The 19,758-nt window shown below is 56.9% G+C and overlaps 1 protein-coding gene across 5 annotated transcripts in view; it reads right to left on the reverse strand.

The window, feature by feature from the left end:
- SLC29A1 (solute carrier family 29 member 1 (Augustine blood group)) overlaps positions 1–19,510 on the reverse strand; it is a 33,896-nt gene extending 14,386 nt beyond the window's left edge. The window contains exons 1-2 of one of the 5 annotated variants that reach the window (XM_042022971.1): positions 19,368–19,510; positions 13,282–13,446 (exon numbers count right to left, since the gene is read on the reverse strand). The gene's annotated coding sequence lies outside the window, so the exon portion shown is untranslated. Of the gene's footprint in view, positions 1–8,240; positions 8,383–8,503; positions 8,562–10,729; positions 11,007–13,281; positions 13,447–18,619; positions 18,689–19,367 lie in introns of those variants that run through there. The other 4 variants (XM_042022975.1, XM_042022977.1, XM_042022976.1 and 1 more) reach the window with 4 other exon arrangements.
- Between the last annotated feature and the right edge of the window lie 248 nt (positions 19,511–19,758).

Consider the following 19,758-nt stretch of genomic DNA (forward strand, 5'->3'; position numbering starts at 1 on the left):
GCACAGCTCATACCAAGCTCACAACACCTGACCATGGCTTCCTGAGGGACCATCATGGGTTTGGGGAGAGCCTGGGGGTGCCTCACCGCAAACCTTCATCCTTGCCTGGCATCCTCAGCAGACCCTCACAGCCCATGTCTGCAGGGCTGGTCCAAGCCCCAGGGGTGCCAGCATGGCCAGTGGAGGTGCTGCCTGGGGGCCACGGGGAGGGGAAGTGCTTCTGGAAGGGGTGCTTCCCTGGAATCGATCTGGGGGCTGCAGCAGGAAGAAGCACAATGGGAGGAAACCACGTTTCCGCTTCCAAGTGGAGAAAACCTTACAGGACACCTGGGGAGAACAACCGGACATCATTAATGTAAAATTCAGCTGGGAGCACAAGGAGCAGCCAGAGGCAGCCCCGAGCTGGAAGCAGGTCCTCCTTGCACAGAGGAGCCTGGGTCTTGATGCAGTAGTGGCACAGGCCAGCACATGCCAGGACAGCCATGCACAGAGGACAAAGGCAATCCCAACCATGCACAACACAAAGCACAGCTATGGCTCTTGCCTGCCTGCAGCCTGGCTATCCCACAGCCTTATTTCCACACGGGTGGGAAGAGGGATGCTCCCTGGTGGGCTGGGACAGCGCTTAGGTAAGACCCCTTAGGATGTGGCTGTCAGATGCACCTCTTTTGCATTAGCAGCTTTTGCCCTCTCTGTGTTCAGGCTTGCTCAAGAGGAATCCCTGTCTGTCTGCACTGATGGTATCTTGGTTGGCCACACCTTAGGCAGCAGCTGAAGCACGTGAGAGGGGTGGGCTGAGCCTACAGGACCATGTCGCACTTCCCCCTCATGTCTGCAGCTGAGGGGAGCGAAGAGGAGCTTACAGCAAAACAGGACCAGAGCAAAACAGCTCTTAGCCAGACAAGTCTGAAGATAAGGACTCACTGAATGCGTGGGAGGAAACCCAGGGGATAGAATCCCACAGCCAAGGAATGAAAGAGGGGTAAGATGAATTTTTCCATAGCCTGCCTTCTCCTGGGCTTGGTAGGGTCATATCAGCCAATAACACATGGTTACTCCAAGGTCACTGCTTGGGGAGCAGCACCAGAGAGGAAGAGCAGGACTGCAGGAGGCCACCTGCCCCCAGCAGCCCCCAGGGTACTGGGATGTAGAGTGGAGATGATTCCCCCTTCATTGCTTCATATTCCTGGCTCCAGGACTGAGCTCAGAGCTGGCAGACCCCAGAAGGAGTCAGGCCAGGAACAACATAAAGGAGCTGAGCATGGAGAAACCTGCAGTGAAGGTCCAGAGGAGAAGGATGGGGACAGCTTACATTCTATTTGAGAGGTCCTCAAGACAGTCCTGCAGTGAGGGGCAAGGCAGAAGAGGCTTGGAGGGCTCAGCTCAACCACTCTCCCACCCCAAATGCCATCCTGCACTTTACAAGAACTCCTTTCCCCAAGGAGAGCCTGAGCCCTCACTCACTTGTCCCCAAAATGGGGATGCTTCTAGAAGAGCAGGAAAAGCTGGCAGCCAACCAGCAGTGAGAGCACCTGCCTGCAGCAACCCCCTGCCACCTGGCCACCTCCTGCACCCCACGGCACCTCCACCTCCCAGGAGAGAGGCTGTCCTTCCAGCTCTGGCTTCTTCCTTGATGGAGCCAGATTCAAAGGTGCAGAGCTGGCAGGACCCTCAGCAGGCAAGAGCTGCCCAAACCCAGTGGGAGCTGCTGAACTGTTGTCCCCCGAGCAGGTGGGAGAGCATCCCCAGGGCAGGACAAAGTGAGCCTTGCCCCTCACACCTGGACAGCCCAGCAGAAGGCCTACAGCAGGCTGCCAGCCCTGTTTGGGGTGCAAAGATCATTTTGCTCCCCCTCAGCAGTTTTTTGGAGGCTGGTCTGGGCTGCACAGCTGTTTCCAATTTAGTGGAGGACACAGAAATGAAATCAGAGCCAGAACAACACAATCTTCCCTTGGTGTCACGATCACCCCAGCTTCCAAAATTCGGAGAGGCAATTCCTCCCCACTGAGCAGCAGCCCCCTTTGGCAGAAGCTGGGACAGACATGCAGGAGCCAACTACCACTGGCCTGTGGCGAGTCGAGGTTGGCTCTGTCCTCTGCATGTCAGCTGTGCCCAGTGGCCAGGACAGAAATACATGGGCTATCTTGGGTCCCCACAGACCAAAGGGGCCTTTCGCTTGTAGGCCAGCTCAGAATAGGGGCCCTGGCTGACCGCTGCTTTTGGCATTAAATGTCTGCAGCCCTGCTGAGAAAGGGGATGGTGAGCACAGAAGCAGGTTTTGGGACTTGTCGGGGTCCCGTGCAGTCTGTCTGCCAGCCACCCGTCCTGCCAAGATCCTGCTCACTGCCCGGACAGCCACAGCATCTTGCAAATCCCGAACTGGCTTCAGATGCTAAATGCAGCTATTTCACAGTGGCTCTGCTCCAAGAGACAGAGAGTGTCTATCCCCCCTCACCTCAAAAACCCGCTTTGTCCCAGCCAAGGGGCACCCCACAATCCCCAGAAACAAAAGGAAGGGGAAGGGATGGATGTCCTGTCTGGGTCTGCTTGTGCCAAATCACTCACTTCCAAAGCTGCAGCCATCTCCAAAGAGTGGGGTAAAGGGGTCCCCACAAGTCCCAGAAGCTGAAGGGACTCGAGGAGCCACATACACCTGCACATTTCCCAGCAGGAAAGATGCTGCCTGCTGAAAGTTGGGTTTGCCATATCCCTGCTCTGTGGCAGACACAGAAGAGCTGTGTGGGTAACCCACAATCCGGGGACCAAGGAATGGAAAGCCAAGGAGGCAGCATGCTGTCAGAGATGTGGTGCAAGCAAAGGAGTTGGAGCAAACACCCAGGGCAGAAGCACCATCTCTGGCACCCTCTTCCCTGAATAAGTCAGCTTCCCCAAACAGCCTGGCAGGACTAAGGTCTCACATGAGGAGCCAAAGCAAGACTCGAGGCAGACACCTCCTTTGGAGCAAATAAGTCAGAGCCCAAACCTCCCACCCTTGGCACTGGCCTTGGCTAAACAGCAGCAAAACAGGGAAATCTTTATGCAAGTAGGATCAGGCAGGGAGAGAAAACAGGAGGTGGGGACAGCTGTGTCTGCCCAAATCCCATCAAAACAGAATCTCCCACACAACCAATAATAATAAGCCCAGCCACAAGTTGGGAAAGAGCAAGTCACGTCCCTTCCAAATCCCAGCCTGTGCTGCTACATCCGTGCAAACAGCCACCGCCCAGTGTGCCACAGCCATGATATCGCAGCCTGTCTGGGACCCTGAGTATCCTCAGGATATCCCAGGGAAGCATGGAAAACTCTGGATGCGAGCCACCAAATGCTCTGCTCATGTGGAAATGGCACTTTGCAGCCGCTAGCATTGGCTTGCAGGCTCCACCAGCCTCTCAGCCTCCCCAGATTAATGTGGGGAGCAGAGGAGATGAAGGCAGCTCTAGACACCCTGCTGGGAGACCCAAGGTTACAGCAGCCTCACTGAGGTGGGCTGGCCATCTGGCAAGGTGTCCATCAGGGCTTGCCTGGGTGGATGCTGATGCACTCCCACAGTGATGCCAAGGGATGGGGAGCCCAGGGGCTGAGCCCTGCTGAAGCAATCCCCTCTGACACAGTGCATCCCCCTCACAGCCACAGCGAAGGAAGGGAGGGACAGCTGGTAGCAGATAACTTGTGTGTTGAGTATCGATTGCCAGGCTATTTACTGATGCTGTTTTGTTTCTGGTCAAAGGCTCCCCTTTTGGAGGCAGCCCAGCTGCAGAGCCCAGGCAAGGAGAACGCAGTGCTCTTCAGCACCTCCCTCATCCCCCGCAAGGCATGGATTCTGCATCATGTGGGCACCCCGTTCCCGCTGCCTCCGGGGTAACAGCCCTGTCCAGGAACACACTGGCAGATCGATGTCCTGATGTGGTTCACTACACAGACACGCCAGCCTTGCGTGGCCACAAGGAGTGGGTGTGAAGACGGGAAGGAGCAGCTGCAGGGTAGGGTGGATCACTTCATAATAGCTTGGTTGCGTTGCCGTTGGTCTGTCTCCTCCTGTGGTTAATGGATAACACTCCTGCTCTTGCCAGGATGCCACGAAGACCCACCCAACCCTGCCATCCTCAGCCACAGCCCAACACCTACAAACTTTAATGGGATGAAAGCACTGTGTGCATCCTGTGGCACTGGGCTCCCTGTGGGGGCAGAAGTCCAGTCCAGAGCAAATACCATCAGGGAGCTGAGCGTACAGCACTGAAGGAGGATAAAATATGGAATTGCCTCCAACTTGGTCCTGAGGCCAGGAAATAACAAGGCTTGTCACATGCAGAGCAGGCAAGGCAGATAAGGCTGGCATCTCCTTCAACCCTGAGCCTTGGGCAGGACTGAGAAGCCAGATCTGTCACCAGTCCCTCCTGCCACCCTGGCTGTTCTCCAGGGGTTATCCCCAAGCTTAAAACAGGGGAGTTCTTCTCATGAGGGTTTACTATGACCATGAACAAAAACTCTAGCAAAACTCCAAAGCCCTCAGGGGCTGGAGCCAGGTGAGCAGGCCCTCAGCTGCAGGTGTAAACTGGCTCTGTGTCCCTGCACAGTGTCAGTGGTTGGATGTGCAAGGAAAAATGAACCAAGCAGGGATGAGGACCATGTTTGGAGCCACAGCTTGGGCAGCAGAGAAGCCAAGCAGGGCAACCCAGGCAGGACAACCCTCTCCCCAGCAGCCTTGCAGGAGGCTGGAGCCACTTCAGTGTCAGTCTGGGGACACAGATACACATTCAGGTTGATGGCTTGCCCTTGGCACAGCACGGTTGATGACACAGTCCTGCTGCCATGACTGAGCCTCAGTACGTGGCCAGAGCAAGCTGCTCAGCACATGGGAGGCCGATGGCACGACCCTCCAGTCCCACTGCTGCTGCCCACTCAGCCACATCTCTCCCAGCCCTGCTCTTCACCTCCAGCCCCTGCCTGCCTCCTCCCTCTGCAGCTTCCTGGTCTGCTCACTCCATGAATTTCCAGCTGGAAATTTCACAGCGAGGTGCCTTCCTATCAGACTAGTTCTAAAGCAAATGAACTAAAGCAAGTCTCACTGGCAGTCGTGTGGTAGGAAGCAGCAAGAAGGCCCTGCGGAAATCTGCCTGATTTCCTGCTGACAGCTTCTGTACGAGCTGCCAGGCAGGCAATAGGTCTCTGCTCCCTTTTGGCCCCAAGGAAAGTTGGTCTCCTGGAGATAAAACCTGACTGTGCTCACCGATGGTTTAACCAAGAGGCTGAAAGAGAGCCTTGAGCACTGCACCCAGAACGCCAGGCTCACCAATTTGTGTCACAGTTAGTGCATGAAAGCCACACACACAGAGCTTTGAGCCTCCCCTTTCTTGCGGATTGGCAAGACCAGGAAAAAGCCTGCTCCAAGCCAGAGCAGGACCAAAAGGTCACAACAGTGATGTTTTTCATATCACCTCCATCAGCAATGAAATTAAGAAGGACTATTAGTGTTATTCCTACACAACAGCTTCCCTTGTCTCATGGGAACAGCAATCCTCAGAAGCATTCCTCATGCAGCATCACAGCTCTTCTCCAACACGGGGACCCCAGAGCCCATATACAGCCCCCCAGCTAGGTCTGCAGAATCTGGAGTGGGAAAATGGGGTGCAGTACTGTGCTGCTGCCTCAGCTGGGGCACTGAGACCCTCCAGACCACGCATCCTGATGTAACCAGACCCACCCAGGGTCTGCTCCTACTCTGCACAGTTGTTCCCCATCCCACATCTTGCACACTCTTAACCTAAGAAGCAATTACAGCTTCCTATAGCACTGCTTAATCAAATCAAAATAGCTGTGTGGCTGGTAAAATCCTGACTTCTGCCTGGCTGAAAATGCCTGTAGCTCACTCCACATAGTGCTCTGGGCCTCAGCTTGTTGGCAGCTGAGTAAGAGTTAGCAGAGATGAGACTGGGAGCTGGCAGTCCTGCAGCCCCAAGCAGCACAGTGCTGGGCTGGCAGGTGTCTCAGGACAGAGCTTGGTGTTGGGAAGGCTCAGGAAGGCACAGGGAGGTAAGCGAGGTTTACATTGTGGGGTCAGCACGGAGCTGGCAAGGACCACTAGAGAATGGAATTCTGTGGATGAGAGCAGGTGCTGCAGCTTCCGTAGCACTTGCCAAGGGCCTGGACATTACACTGAACAAAAACAACCAAGATCTACATGTGTCCCGTGAAAACCACCAGAAGCTGTTTGCTGGCTTCCCAAAGCCAGTGGCTGGTGCCTTTCCACTTGGACAGGGCACACAGGTGGTCCTGGGCACCCTCCATCCCAATGGGCTGCTCCCTAAGCCCTGCCTCTGCCAGGAGAGCTGGGAATGAAGCTGGGCAGAGTGAGGAAGGTGCAGCATGGGAGTGGGTGAACGGGCACCTTGTCATCCACACCCTGGCTTACCCCCATACCACAACAAGGAATAAGACAGGTCAGGCCAGGGCAACAACAAAGCCCATGGCTCATCTTTAAAGAGGAAGAAGCTCATTAACACCTCCCAGCCCAAGATAATGAGAGCACGGATGCCATGCTGGGAATTGATGCCAGTAGTTAATTATGCAGCTTGGCAAGGACTGGAGAAAAGGGACAACTGCAGGATGCAGGTGCCATATTGTCCTGTGTGCTGGTGCTACATCTACTGATTCAAGCTGAAGTGAATTTCTTCAGCCTCCTCACTCCAGGTATCTGATACAGTGTAAGCCTCCACCTCGTGTCTATGCTAGTTGTGGAGGGAAGAGTCATCCTGCAAAGCATCTTCTGGGCCTGATGTTACAGCCCTTGGTGCTGAAAAGAAGATGCCTTTGCTCTGTGAAAACCTTTTTGGTGAGCCAAGAGCAAGCCTACCTGTCTTTTCCAGGAGCAAAAAGCAATGGCAGGAGCAGGAGTGCTTTGGAGGGCATACATGTGGTGTCAGCACCGGACTGACACTATCAGTGGCCCATGAGCTGCACAAAGTGAACCCAAGGGAAAAGCATCCCTGCACAGCCACATCCTGAGATAGCTTTGCAGAGGAGGCAGGCTCGAGGGAGCCTGAGGCCATCCAGCACCTTCCAGGGGCTGGTGAGTGGAAACAATGCCACCAAGCTGGGATGCAGTGCAGAAGGAGAGTGGGATTTCCCATGTCAGCACTCACAGAAGTCCCTCAACTGTGTCTGCTCACAACAGGGAACTGAGGGGCTGTTGGGCTGCTTTCTGTTTCAGAGCTGCCGGGAAGTGCATCCAGCTGTGGCCAACAGCTGCACAAATTCCTCCTGTAGCCCCTAGCCCTGGGGATCAAGGATACAGGCTTTACTTGTCTGCGATCCCACAGCTCCGGGGCTTAGCCGCTGTTGCCTTCCCACACAGTCTGCAGTTCCACAGCCCATTCCCAAGAGGCAGATGGGAGTGCTGGTGAGTACAGGCAGGGACTGTGTTGGTCTGGCAGTATTAGCATCTAGCAGGGGTGTGAAGCTCAGATTTAACTACAGGGGTGAGGAGGACAGCACAAAAGGGCTCTACAGGAGCTCTTGGTGCTTCTGCTTGGACCAGGCTCTCCCTTAACGCTGACGGTTTGCTCAGGAATGGAAAGAAACATTCATTGAAATCTTCCACAGCATCCCACAGCCAACTGGGAGCATTTTCTTGAGCAGGACCTGGAGCAACCCTGACCCAGCAGTTTTTCTGTCAGCCGAGGGGGCTCTGCCCCACTTCTCGCACAGCAGCACACGACACCCTGCCCACGCACCTGCCAGCGGCTCCCCACAACACCCGTCGGCTGAGGCACGGTGGCAGACACTGCCTGCCGTGCACACGCGCCACTGCTCGGCAGGGATGTGCACCTCTGCGGCCGCAGGAGCGCTGCACAAACCCCTCGGTGAAGTCCTGCATCCCAAGTATCAGAGCATCGGTGCGCTTTGCATCCCCAGAGTCACGTGCTGGCCGCTCCACTTCGCATCCCCAAAACCACATGCTCTCCCCCCAGCAGTAACTGTGAAAGGGGATTTGTAGTTGCCGTGCAAGGTAGCAAGGAAGAATCCCCCCCCAAAAAGCAGTATCTGTGCATCTTACACCCCTCCGGCCCCCCAACCCGCGACTCGCACGCCGCCTCTCCCCACGCTGTGGCGCCGGGTTCTGAGCTTGGGGCATCCCCCGGCTTCCTCCGAGGGCTGCCCACGCACCCGGCAGCTTTGAAACGCCTCGTGGAGCCTCGGAGGGAGCCGGGGTGGCCAAAAGCTCGGCGACTTTGAGCCAATACCTGGAACGCAGGCGCCCACCGCTGCCTGCCGGCTCCGGCTCCTTCTCTCGCCGGTGCGGATGAACCCGCCGCCTCCGTCCCGCTCTCTAAACTCCTCCTTCCCCTCCTGCCGCCTTCAGTGCCACGCGGTTCCCGCGTGGGAGAGGCGGCGGGTTTCCCCGCTTCCCGCCCCTTCCCCGCTCCCCCCCGCCCCCGGGAGAGAAAGGGTGAGCAGAGCCGCGACCCCTCCGCGGGCAGCCGTGCGCACCTCGGGGGGAACCCACCTGCGCCGCGCTGTCCGCGCCGCCCCGCGTTCTGCTGCTGTCCCTTCCCCTGCCCGCCCCTGCCCGCCCCCATTTTTACGCCGACTGCAGCTCCACGCCCCGCATCTGGCGGGAAAACCCCCGGCCGCGGGCCGCCTGCTTCTTGGGAAGAGAGAGCAGAGCAAGCCCTCTCTAACTCCGGAGCCGCACCCAGCGCCGGGTTTGCGTTAATCTCCATGCGTTAGTAAATATTATAGCTGTAACGGGAGCTATGCATTAAAGTATGGCTCTGAATGGAGTGTGAACTGGCCCCTAAGTTTGCTACGTTCCTCACTTGTCCCACATGCTGCGTTCTAATCCAGACAAAAACACTCTCTGCTGGCAGTCACCACCTAAGGGTGTAATATATATCCTTATTATACATATACGGATGTGTATATATACGTACACATATACATACACAAGCGTATATATACATACGCATGTGTATACACATATATAAATAACTGTCTGGAGTTAGTGATCTAGTGGGTGTCATCCCTGCCCATGGCAGGGGGATTGGAACTCAATGATCTTCCAACCCAAACCGTTTATGATTCTATAAGTCACAGAGAGGATTAAAGACAGCTTTTTGCACTGTGTATTCGTGGTGGTGCTACCCAGGATGGCAGGCAATGTGCAGAGCCCTGTGAACCTTAGCAATCCCCCTATATTCGGAGGATATAAGTACCGTGTGTATGCAGTATCCAAAGGGCAGGAACAAACTCTAAGATGAGTTTTTTCAGGCTGCCGCCTCCAGGCTCCTATCTTTCCAGAATAAATATCTACTCCGCTGTGATAAAAGCCTGTTGCTCAGCTGAACTGCAAACGTGGAGGATTCCTCAGGTACTTTGTCCCCCAGTAAAGGGGAGTGCACCTGTTTTTAACCTCATATCAATGCAGTTAAACAGTCACACAAGTTTGGGGGTTTTTTATGTAGCTGGGTGTTTAAAGGAAAACAGGGCACTCCTGGCTCTCTCCATTCACTGTGCTGTGCGGACACAGGCAGTGGCACCAGGAAGTCCCCGCAGCAGCTTTGACCATTAAAACATTTGTTCCATTAATAAATAGCCTCAGAAAATTCTCTGCAGATGGTGATCAGTTTGGGTTAGAAATTAAAACCAGAAGTTAAACACCCCCGAAAGCTCTGGCAGATTCTCATTCTCACGCTCTCTCAGCAAGATGATCTCTAACACACATCTTCCTGCAGAATCCAAGCACCAAGCTTGTATTTTAAGACAGACCTACAAAACATTGCCACATAAGCAAAAAGTCCTCAAAGCCCAAGAAAAAGGCAGTGGTTACAGGGCTGAGACAACTACCAGTGCTTTCTGATCTGCAACGATGACACTGCAGAGTGTCACCCTGAGGAAGAGACCTCTTCACTGATCTGCTCAGTAGCAGCCTCCACAGCTGGATCTCTCCCTCTGCACTGGTCAGAGATACTTGTCATGGTTATGGGCTTCTGGGGTCAGATAAGAGGGTACACTAACAACATGAAGGGAGCAGCAGACAATGCTGCCAGATAGTAAGACAGGAGGCTCTTCTCTTAAATTTAAGATCCATATCAGATCAAATTAAATTTAAAAGCTCTCATGTCCAATTAAAGCTCCCAGGCTGCATCTCCCAGGCAATGACAGATCCAAGCCTTGGGCCTGCCTTTCCTCAGGCCCCTTTCCCTAAGCCATTCTGATCTGGAAGGTCTTCTGGTTAAGCTACAACACAGACAAGACCTCTCTTCTCCCCACCTTGCCTCACCTCGTCTTTTCTCTCCTCTCCTATCTCCTCTCTTCTCTGCTAAATCTGAACAAAACAGAAAAGCAAGGTCGCCTGCTTGGGATGTCTCCTGTCACCTCCTCTCTAGCTTTGAGATGTGCCATGCTGTCACCCACAGAGCCCCACAAGCCCCCTTGGTAGTCCCTGGAACATGGATGCCACAGCAGCTTGGGTGCCGTGTTTCTCCTTGTGATGTCCACACTTGCTGCTAAGCAGCATGAGCATCTCTACAATTTTATTTTTCTCTATATAAGCTCCAACTTTAGCACAGACTAAAAGCTGTGAGAACCAACTCCCCCAAGAACTTGAGGACAGGGTCCAGACTGGCGTTGCCCAGCCAAACTGACACTGTGCTTCCAGAAGCCAGGACAAGGCTCTCAGCATCATTATAACCTCAGACCCCATCGGGAGGAGAAATACCACAAAATTTACCTTTGAGTGGATATTCCAGGAAGTCTCTCCTTCAGGACAGGGTGGGTGTAACCACTGCCTCACCCCAGGCTTTCAGCAGCAGGGCTCGTAGCACTTACCATCACCAAAGTACAGGATTAAATGTTCTCTAATTTGCAGCTCTGGTCCTGTCTGCACAGCCACTCCCCCAAGCAGGGGAATCAACATCTCTCAACAGAGACGTCTCTCATTGGCGAGGGGGGGTTTGAAATCCATTAGCGCTGAACAGTGTCCCAGCCACCGGTGACCGCAGGCAGACAGGAGGCCAGCAGACAGGCCCGAGGGGAGGCACGGAGAAAGGCAGCTTCCAGCTCCTAAGTACAGCACGGGCTGCTGGCTGCTTCCCTGCACAGACCTGTGCACCAACCCATCACCAACTTGCAGGACGGGGCCTAATGATGTCTTCTCTTGTGTAGGTAGAAGACCTGGAGTGAGCAAGACACCATGGGGTGAAGAAGGCTAAGTCTGGGAGAGAGTGAGTGTCCTTTAAAATCCAGCCCTGGCTGGTGCAGGACAGGAGACATTTCACTCAATGTTCTCTTCTCTGTAGAGGCACTTCAGCCCCTCAGCGAGCACGGCTGCTCCCAAGAGTGATGCAAGTCCTTGGGTTGTGTAATGTCAATGGCAGCATGCAGTTTCAGAGGGGTGACACCCCCTCTGCGGTGTATGGGAAGGTAACAAATTGCACAGCCAATAACAACTCATTTATTGCCCCACAAACATGAGCACTTGCTGCAGGGCCAAGCTGCCTTGCTTCATCTTGGCAAAGGTGTTGTGTTTGAAGAACCCTCTGCTCCCAAGTGACTCTCATGTTATCATCTTCACCTCTGCGTGTACAATAGCAAACCTCCTAGAAAAAACAAACAGCTACGAAAACAGTCTCTGCTCCAAACTGGAAACAGCTGTGCTTTGCCCAGCACTGGTACTGGGCCCACCACTGCATGACCCACAGATCTAGATGTTTCTCCCCAGTGTAATTTGGGCAAGGAGAAAAGGCAGCCTCAAGTGTGGCCCAGGGGCTTGCTGCGTTCCCACCCTCTCCATCCCCAGAGCAGCAGCACAGTGCCAAAACACACTGCTGCTGTTGGCAGATTGCTGCGCTCCCCAGAGCAAAGGGAGAAGGCAAGGGAGGAAGGCAGCCAGCAAAGCCTCTCCCTTACATAAGGCTGGGAGTCCCATGGACATGCTTCCCAGAGCATGCTGGTGGGGCTGAAGCTGCCCAGCCCTTTGAGTTTTCTTTCTGAAAACTCGAACGTGCACTGCGGGCATTGCGACGCCGTCACCTGGAGCCCAATTTGTACGCTCTGCTCACAGCTAGTTTGTAACAGGCAGAACAAACAGGCGAAGTGCTCTCCCTTCAGTGATGCTTGCTGCCAACCTTTCACAAAAGCTGGGTTTTTTTTTTCCTTCCTCCCTTGTAGCAATTCCCTGCTTTAACTAAAGCTATGAAATCCAAAAGGGGAAAACAAATAAACAGCTGGTTTGGAAAGCAAGAGCAAAAAGGGAGATTTATTCCGAGCAGTGGATAATGCATCACATGAGCTGAAGGAATATTTTTGGTGCCTCTTGGGCAATATCTGAGTTTTAGGGCCTGAGGAGCTAGGCAGCATTTGCAGGCACTTAATGTTTTCAGAATCCTTTACACTTGGCACCCACGTCGACCGTTTTCCTTGGAGATTTCCAAGCACTTTGCAACCATACATTAATTAACCCACCAGCCCTCCTCTGCAATGAGATTTCCCTTTCCCTGTAATGTGCCTGTGCTAGGGACAGGGGAAACTGAGGCATGGCAAGGCCATCAGCCTGCAGCAGGGCTGAGGCCAGGGGGCTGCATGCCATCCAGCTCTCCTTTCCATTGCAAAGCCACCCTTCCCTTTGCAAGCACAACCCACAGTGACAGTGTTTCCCTCCGTTGGATGCTGCCTGCCCCATTCCAGAGGAAGGCATGGGCAGTCAGCTCAAAGAGCCTCTGCACTGGCCCTCGGTGCCATGGAGCAGAGAAACAGAGAGCCAGTATGTCTGAAAGGCAGAGCAGGCAGGCAGGAGTGGAGTGGCAAGCAGATTAGCAGCTGTATCCAATTGCCTGCGTGTGTGAGAAGGCAGCCCTATCGGGAAAGGGGGGAAAGGGGCATTTTAATCAGTCACATGGAGGGAAACATAGAAGGTGTCGAACCTCTGTCAAGTGCCAGCGTGTTATTAATCTATTAGCCAACGGGGGCAAAAAACCCACTGCAGGCTCCCAGGAATCCAGTTATAGTGAGACTACAATGATCATGGATGCTTTGTTAGTCAACAAAGCATCTCAGCCTGTTGCTGAGATCAGCAAATGGCTCGGGGACCAATTATTTTAGTTTTCCTCTTCCCTTGCTGGTCCCAGCTGACCCTGGAGCAGGGTCCTGGCTGAAGAGCTGCTGGCAGACCCTTTTGGGGCAGGAGATCTCCAGTCATTGCTTGCAGGACTCCTGATGGTAACCCCTGGGCTCTCGGTGCCCTGCATTTTGGGATGAGGTGGTTAAGGCAGAGGTCATGCTCACCTGATGGCCTGAGCCTTGTTGGGATGAGGTGGGTAAGGAGTGGGCTGCAATACTCTCCTGAACTCTGCCTGTGGCACAGAGATCCAGCTGGTACATCACCGCTTGCAGGGAGCCACGCAGACCTCCAGCATCCTGTCGTCCCTCTGCTTCCTTGCACGATCCGGCCTGCAGGGATAAAGTCAGGCAGCTGCCTGTGACTTCTTCACTAGCGGGCTGAGGGCAGCAGGGGCTCACTGCCAGCAGCAGAGCAGCCCTTGGTGAAACCCTCCAAGGAAAGGCAGGGCAGGGGGAGGCTCCTGCTCCCAATCAGCCTCACCATCTCCCCGTGCTAAGCATCCACCTTTGCTGGTAGCACTGAGATGCAATGTGGTGATACCACTACTCCTAAAGCACTCACAGCCCTGGTGAGCAAATGGTCTGGAGACACGACAAGGAAGGGCCTCCCAGCCCAGTGGCAAGGCCATGGGTGTTTTCCAGCTGGGCAAGCAGAAACAAATCCCATTGTCTGCTGATTGGTCCCAGTTCAGCAAGGGACCCGTGGTGCCCACAGGGCTCCTGGGACCTGGCACGGACAGTGGGGTCCAGTCAAACTCCAGCCCCCTCTCAGGCTGCTGGAGGTGGGGGCAGCCCGCCCCAATGGAACAGCAGCATCTTTGGGACACAGGGCATCCCCCTGCTGTCAGGATGGGGGGACACAAGCCCCTCTGCCCAAGCCACTGCTGAGGGTCTCCCATCCTCACCATCTTCCTTCGCACAATCCTTCCCTGGCAATCCATCCCCAACCCTCTGCCTCCCTCCCTGCACTGCTGCTACCCTCTCCCGAGCTCCAGCTGCCCATGTGCTTTCTCCTACAAGCATTAAGGGAGTAAATACTGACTAATGGCACCAATTACCAGCTGAGCTGCTGGGTGCTAGTTACTGAGTGACAGCTGTGCCGCCACCGGCCAAGGGTGAAATGTTACCTCACAGCAGGCAGTCTCCGCCTGCCAGAGCCCAAGCTGAGGCCTGGATAAACTTAAGATACACAGTTCAGGCCCCATTTGTACCAGAGGAGACAGGGTTAACCCCTGGCTCATTGACAGGCAGGAACATCCTGTGGCGTTCAGAAATGGTAGCCCCGGGCACAGACCACTCCAAGCACCCGGTCAGGGTGTCACACCAGGTCTCCTTGGCGGAGGATGGAGCTGGGGCTGGCAGAGGGAGCCACACTATAGTCAAGGTCATCTGGCCCATTGAAGCAGTGCCGGGGGCACATCCTGCTCCTTAGCTGGCAGCACCAGTCTCCCACGATGGAGCACAGCCATTAAGGAAGGAGCTGGCTGGCACTCAGCCACACTCGTAAAACACCGTGGGGGAGCTGTGGACTGTTGGGAGCCAGGGAACCTGGCAAGAGGAAGAGGGGTGGCAGCTGCCGTGTGGTCCTGTTCCCCCCTCGACAAAGTCCATCCACACCCCAGTGTAGCAAGGTGCCCAGCGACTCCCAGAACCATCTAAAAGGCAGAAGGCGGCTTTCTGGAGGATGGGTGAATCCCAGCTCTGGAGGATAGCCTGAAGCAATGGCTCCCCATCAGCCTTCCCGAGGCACCTTGGTGGCAGCAGGCAGAGCCATGCTCCGGCACTCAGGGAGTGCTGCTGCAGCCAGAGTCTGCCCATCCTGCGTGGCAGGGCAGGGCCAAGGTGCCCACCTGCTCTCCCAGCCAGCCTGCTCCCGGGCAGTCTCTGTGCTCACCACGGGGACCATGGCACATGGCCACCTGCAGAGATGAGAGCTCCAAACACAGGTCCAGGAGTTCTCACAGCCGTGCCAGCCCTGGTCTGTGCCTGGCCCGACATTTGCTGGCTGGTGTGGAGGAATTCCGCTCTGTGCAAATGTCTGGCAAAGCTGACTAAATCCTGTCTGGAAACTAAGTCCATCCAGTCATGCTTTCCCCTTTGGGCGAATCAACAGCGGAGCTGTGGCTGAATGCTCCTAAACATCCCCCAGGGAGGTCTCCAGGAGGGCCCTTTCCCACAGCTTCCAACAGTACCAGCCGTTCATCATTTCTTCTCCTTGCCAGTCATGCTTCCGCAGGTTCCCAAGCTGAAACGAGGCCCCCAGGCCACCCAGTGGAGCACAACCATGGGACATCAAAAGAAGGGCAGGCTAAACCCATGACCAGCAGCCCAGCTGCCAGGGTACCGCTGGGACTGCCCTCCCCCCTTTCCTCAGCCCCTCTGCAAAGCTGAGTCTCCACCCGTGGGCAGAGGATGCTGTAACACGGACCAGGGAGGAGGAAACCCTCGGGGGGTCCTGCACCCCTCACACGACGGGCTGGGGTACGTGGCTGGGAGCCTGCAGCGTCCCGCGCCCATGCCGCGGGGGGAGCGCGGCAGAGTTGGCCTGTCGCCGGGGGGGAGGCACTGTCCCCTGACCCCTTCCCACCCCTCTGCAGAGCTGCCCGACCCCGCGGGGCCCTGGGGGGCTCTGTGGGGCCCTGCGAGGCTCTGTGGGGCTCTGTGGGGCCCTGCGGGGCCCTTGGGCCGGCCCGGCGCTGAGCACCCGCAAACTCATCGGCGGGCGGGCCGCGGCTGCCCCCTGGCGGCGGCGCGGGGCGCGGGCCCTCTCCCGGCGGGAGCGGGAGCGGGAGCACGGGGAGCCCACGGGGAAGGAATTAGCCGGGCGCGGGCTTAAGCGGCCCCGCGGAATGCGGCGGCGACGGCGGGGGAGCAGCGTGCGGGGAGCGCAGCTGGGGCGTTCTCCCAGCAGCGGGGAGCTGGTGGCTGGTGGGAAAGGGTCCGGCATTCCAGGGTGGGGACGTATGCCAAGCCACCCCTCGGGCGGGGGGTTTAGGGTAGGGTAGGCACGGGCCCGAGCACTGGGGTCACCATGAGGATGAGGAGGCAGTGAGCTGCAGCAGGGAGTTGGGGGAATAAATGGCACTGGGAGCCAAGTGCACAAAGTGGGGCAAGGCACCCCGAAGAGTGGGCTTGTTGTGTGTGCTGTGCTAATCCGTGGGGGGACTGGGGATGAGCGGGAGCTGGGAAATCTGGGAGTAAGCAGGGAAGTCCAGGGCAGAAGCAAGGGCTTTTTGTTTGAAGGTGGTTTAAAGAAACCGAGTTTGCCTGTAGGTAACACACTGTGCAGAAGGGCAGGGATAGGAATCAGATCTCAGGGTCAGGATGGATCGATCACATGAGGACACAACACTGTGACAGTCACCCTGAACATGATAACTATCATGCGGGGCTGTGCTTGCTGCTCAGCTGCAGGCCACAGAAGGAGTCCTGGCTGGTCCCCTGAGAACCCCAAGTTCCACAAGGATGGGATGGGAAAAGGCATGAAGTGCACCTCCTCAGCATAGGTTACTTCCCAAAAGGCAGCTTGCGTCCCTCTCCCCTTCATCCTGGGCTGTGAGGCATCCAGAAGCACCCTTGTGCCACTGACCCAGTGCCCCAGGAACAAGAGGGCCTCCTGGCACTACCCTCCCCTGGACTTATGGCCTCAGGCTTACTCTATACATGCATACTCAGCTGATAGAGACTCAGTCTCCGGGGAAACAGCCTGCTCTTCTAACACTGCTACCCAGACCCAGTAAATCTCTTTTCTGGTAAGCCAGGTGACAAAAGTCAGCCCTTACAACACTGGTGGCTGGCTTCCCACAAAGATCCCTCTTCTGGGGAGGAGCTGCAGACATCACCAACCCCCTGTCTTCTCCACTCTCCACACAGGATCTGCCATCTCCAGAGGATGCAAGCAGGTGGGAAAGTCTCACCTGGCTTTTGCTACTGCAGTATCCTGGGATGGCAGAGCTGGGAAGATCTCAGCAGAGCTGAGCTGCTGTGCAGTCCCCAGCAGTGCTGCTGCTGGCCCTGCTTTGCACTTGCAGTCATGGAGGTGCTGGGTTCCCTGAAAAAAAACAGGCTTCTCAAGAAGGAAAAAAGCTCCACAAAAGCCTAGCTTTCTGGAGATCCCTGGAGGGTCTTGTTGCTGGCAGTAGCTCAGGGCAGGGCTGCTGTCTTTGATTCTGGACAGGCTTCTCTGCCACTGCTGCCCGTATCGCCCATCCTGCTGGTCCCAGTGCAATCCAGCTTGCCTTCAGGGATGCTCCAACCATTCCTGGCAGTGAATGGCAGGATTTCTTATATGTCTGTGGACAAAACAGCTGGTGGAGCACAGCTGGTGCTCCTCCACCACATCCTCCATCACCTTCCCTGCACAAGCCTGAGGATCATGACAGATAAGTTTCACTATCTCCTACCACCCAACTGTGCCAACTTCCCTCACTCCCTACATTTTCTGATCCATTCCAGCCCCTACAGCACCCACTCCCTCCCAGGACAGCATCAGGGCACTGGAGGTATAAGGACAAAAAGCAGCAGTGGGGACCCTGTTTTCTCACCTCTTGCATTAAGACCTTTACTGGGGCAGCAGGGCAGTGCCCTGACCTTGAGAGGCACCACTCATTTGGGTCAAGGGCCATGCTACGAACCCTGCTCTGCCTGTACCTTCACCTCTCTTCCGCCTGCACACGAGGTCAGGCTCCTGCAAACAAGCCTTGGGTCATGCCTTGGACTCACAACGCAGCCAGGACCTCTGCGCTGGGCCAAATCACACCGAGGGCAGCCAGGGAATGGTGCCTGGGGAGAAAGGACCTGCATGGGGAATGGTGCAAGGGGGGAGGGCAAGCTTCCAGCGGTCAATCTACAAATAGAAAGGGTCATGGGAGAGTGCCCAGCTACTACTGGGGCAAAGGGCCTGCAAGAGGCGATTTGGGCTGTAGAAGAAGCTCTGGCAGGGAGGTGAGCGGTGGCACAGCCCCAAGAACCCCAAGAACGTGGAGGGCTCCCTGAAGGTGTTCCCTGTGGTGCAGGCAGCCCTGGGGCCGTACAGGAACATGTGACTGGCGGGGCAGGGAGGGAGCCGGCACTCAGAGAGGGCTGGGACTGACACAGGAAGATGACGGGGCCAGTAAGCGGCGGCCGTGCCAGTGGTCGGGTGACATCTCCACGGGCAGGGTAACCAAACACCGTCCCCAGCTGGCTGTATCGGGGGATGGCGAGAGGGGAGGCGTTTCTTGCCCCGTGGTACTGCGTTCCCGGGACAGCCTCCCTGACCGGCCCCGCGGGGGTCCTGTAGATGGAGGGGAAGGGAAGGCAGCAGCACCCAGCACCGGCAGGGTCGGAGCCCCGGTCGGACAGCCGGCCACCTCCGCAGCCCCGGCCACCTCCGCAGCCCCGGCCGCCGCGCACGGCCGCGGGACGCCTGCCAGGGCTTCCCCGAGCGCTGCTGCCGGGGGTCCCGCTCCGCCCCAGCGCCCACCCGCACCCGAGGCAGCCGGGGCACCACCACGTCGCTTACACGTTTCCCCGGGAGCTGCCGGCTCCTTCCCGCGGCGCCGCCGCCCGCAGGGCACAGTCCCGTCCCGCACCGCCCGGTGCCAGCGCTGCCGGCCGCGGCACGCCGGGTCCTAGCGCTTCCCGCCGCGCCAAGGGCACCGCGCGGGCGGGCTGGGACAGCCCTCGGCTCCGGGCCCGCCGGACTGCAGCCCGGTGCCCCCACCCCTGCAGCCCGCTTTGATCCGGCCCCCCCAGCTGCATCGGCCGCACCTGCGAGCGGGATGCTGCTGGGGTCGCCCCGCTACCGCAGCTCCGGCACAGGAATGCCCGGTGCTCTGGCTTTTGCCCAGTGTCTCCCCTCTTCCTGGAACAGACAGCTGGCCCTACTGCCCCGGGAGGGGGGCATAGCCGCGCTGTCCTTTTGCCTAGGCAAGGAGGGCAGGGTGCCGCAGCCAGCCCCTCCACTGCTGCTCCCCCGTTTCACTCCCCTCTGCGCCGGGGTCAGGCTCCGAACCCTCCTTGCAGCTGGGGACTAGAAAGCTCCGGACCCTGGCTGGGGTCCCTCAGTGTGTGATGGCTCCAGAGCTCAGCACAGGCTCCGGCTGCAGGGTGACCTTGCAGCAGGACTGCCGAGCAGCCGAAATGGAGGACAAGACCTTGGCTTAGTGAAGGGGGTTGGAACCAGACCCTCTCCTTGGTAGCCGGCAGAACAAGGCACATCAGGGACAGTGCTTACTCTGGTCACCTCCCTGCCTGCACCCGGCCCTTACCTGGATAGCTCAGCTCTCCTGATGCCAGATGATGCTGCCTGCAGACTCCTCACTGCCTGGTGCTAAGCAGGGTTGGATTTCCCACGGCAGGAGGACCAGGGTGCAAAGGCTTTGCCACCCTCCAGGCTCTGCAGCCGGAGTGGGTTTCAGAGCCCTGGTGCTGGCTGGGGCTGGCTGAGCACGGCTTCCGCTGGCTCAGCAGGTGGAGGCTGCATGCACGGGCAGATTAGTGGGGGGGGGGGAATTGGCTTCTGCCATAGGAACTAAAGGCGGGATTTGTCAGCGGGTTGCTGTGGGGCCAAGTGCCAGCACAGGGGAGGAGAGGGGAAGGCTGTGGGTGGGCTGTTGCCTCAGGGGTATAGTGAAGCCCGTACTACAAGGGGGGTACTGA

Source organism: Corvus kubaryi, unplaced genomic scaffold (assembly GCF_017639235.1).
Source record: "Corvus kubaryi isolate FWS band 111438036 unplaced genomic scaffold, C.kubaryi_AGA036_p1.0 37232, whole genome shotgun sequence".
Taxonomy (NCBI): Eukaryota; Metazoa; Chordata; class Aves; order Passeriformes; family Corvidae; genus Corvus; species Corvus kubaryi.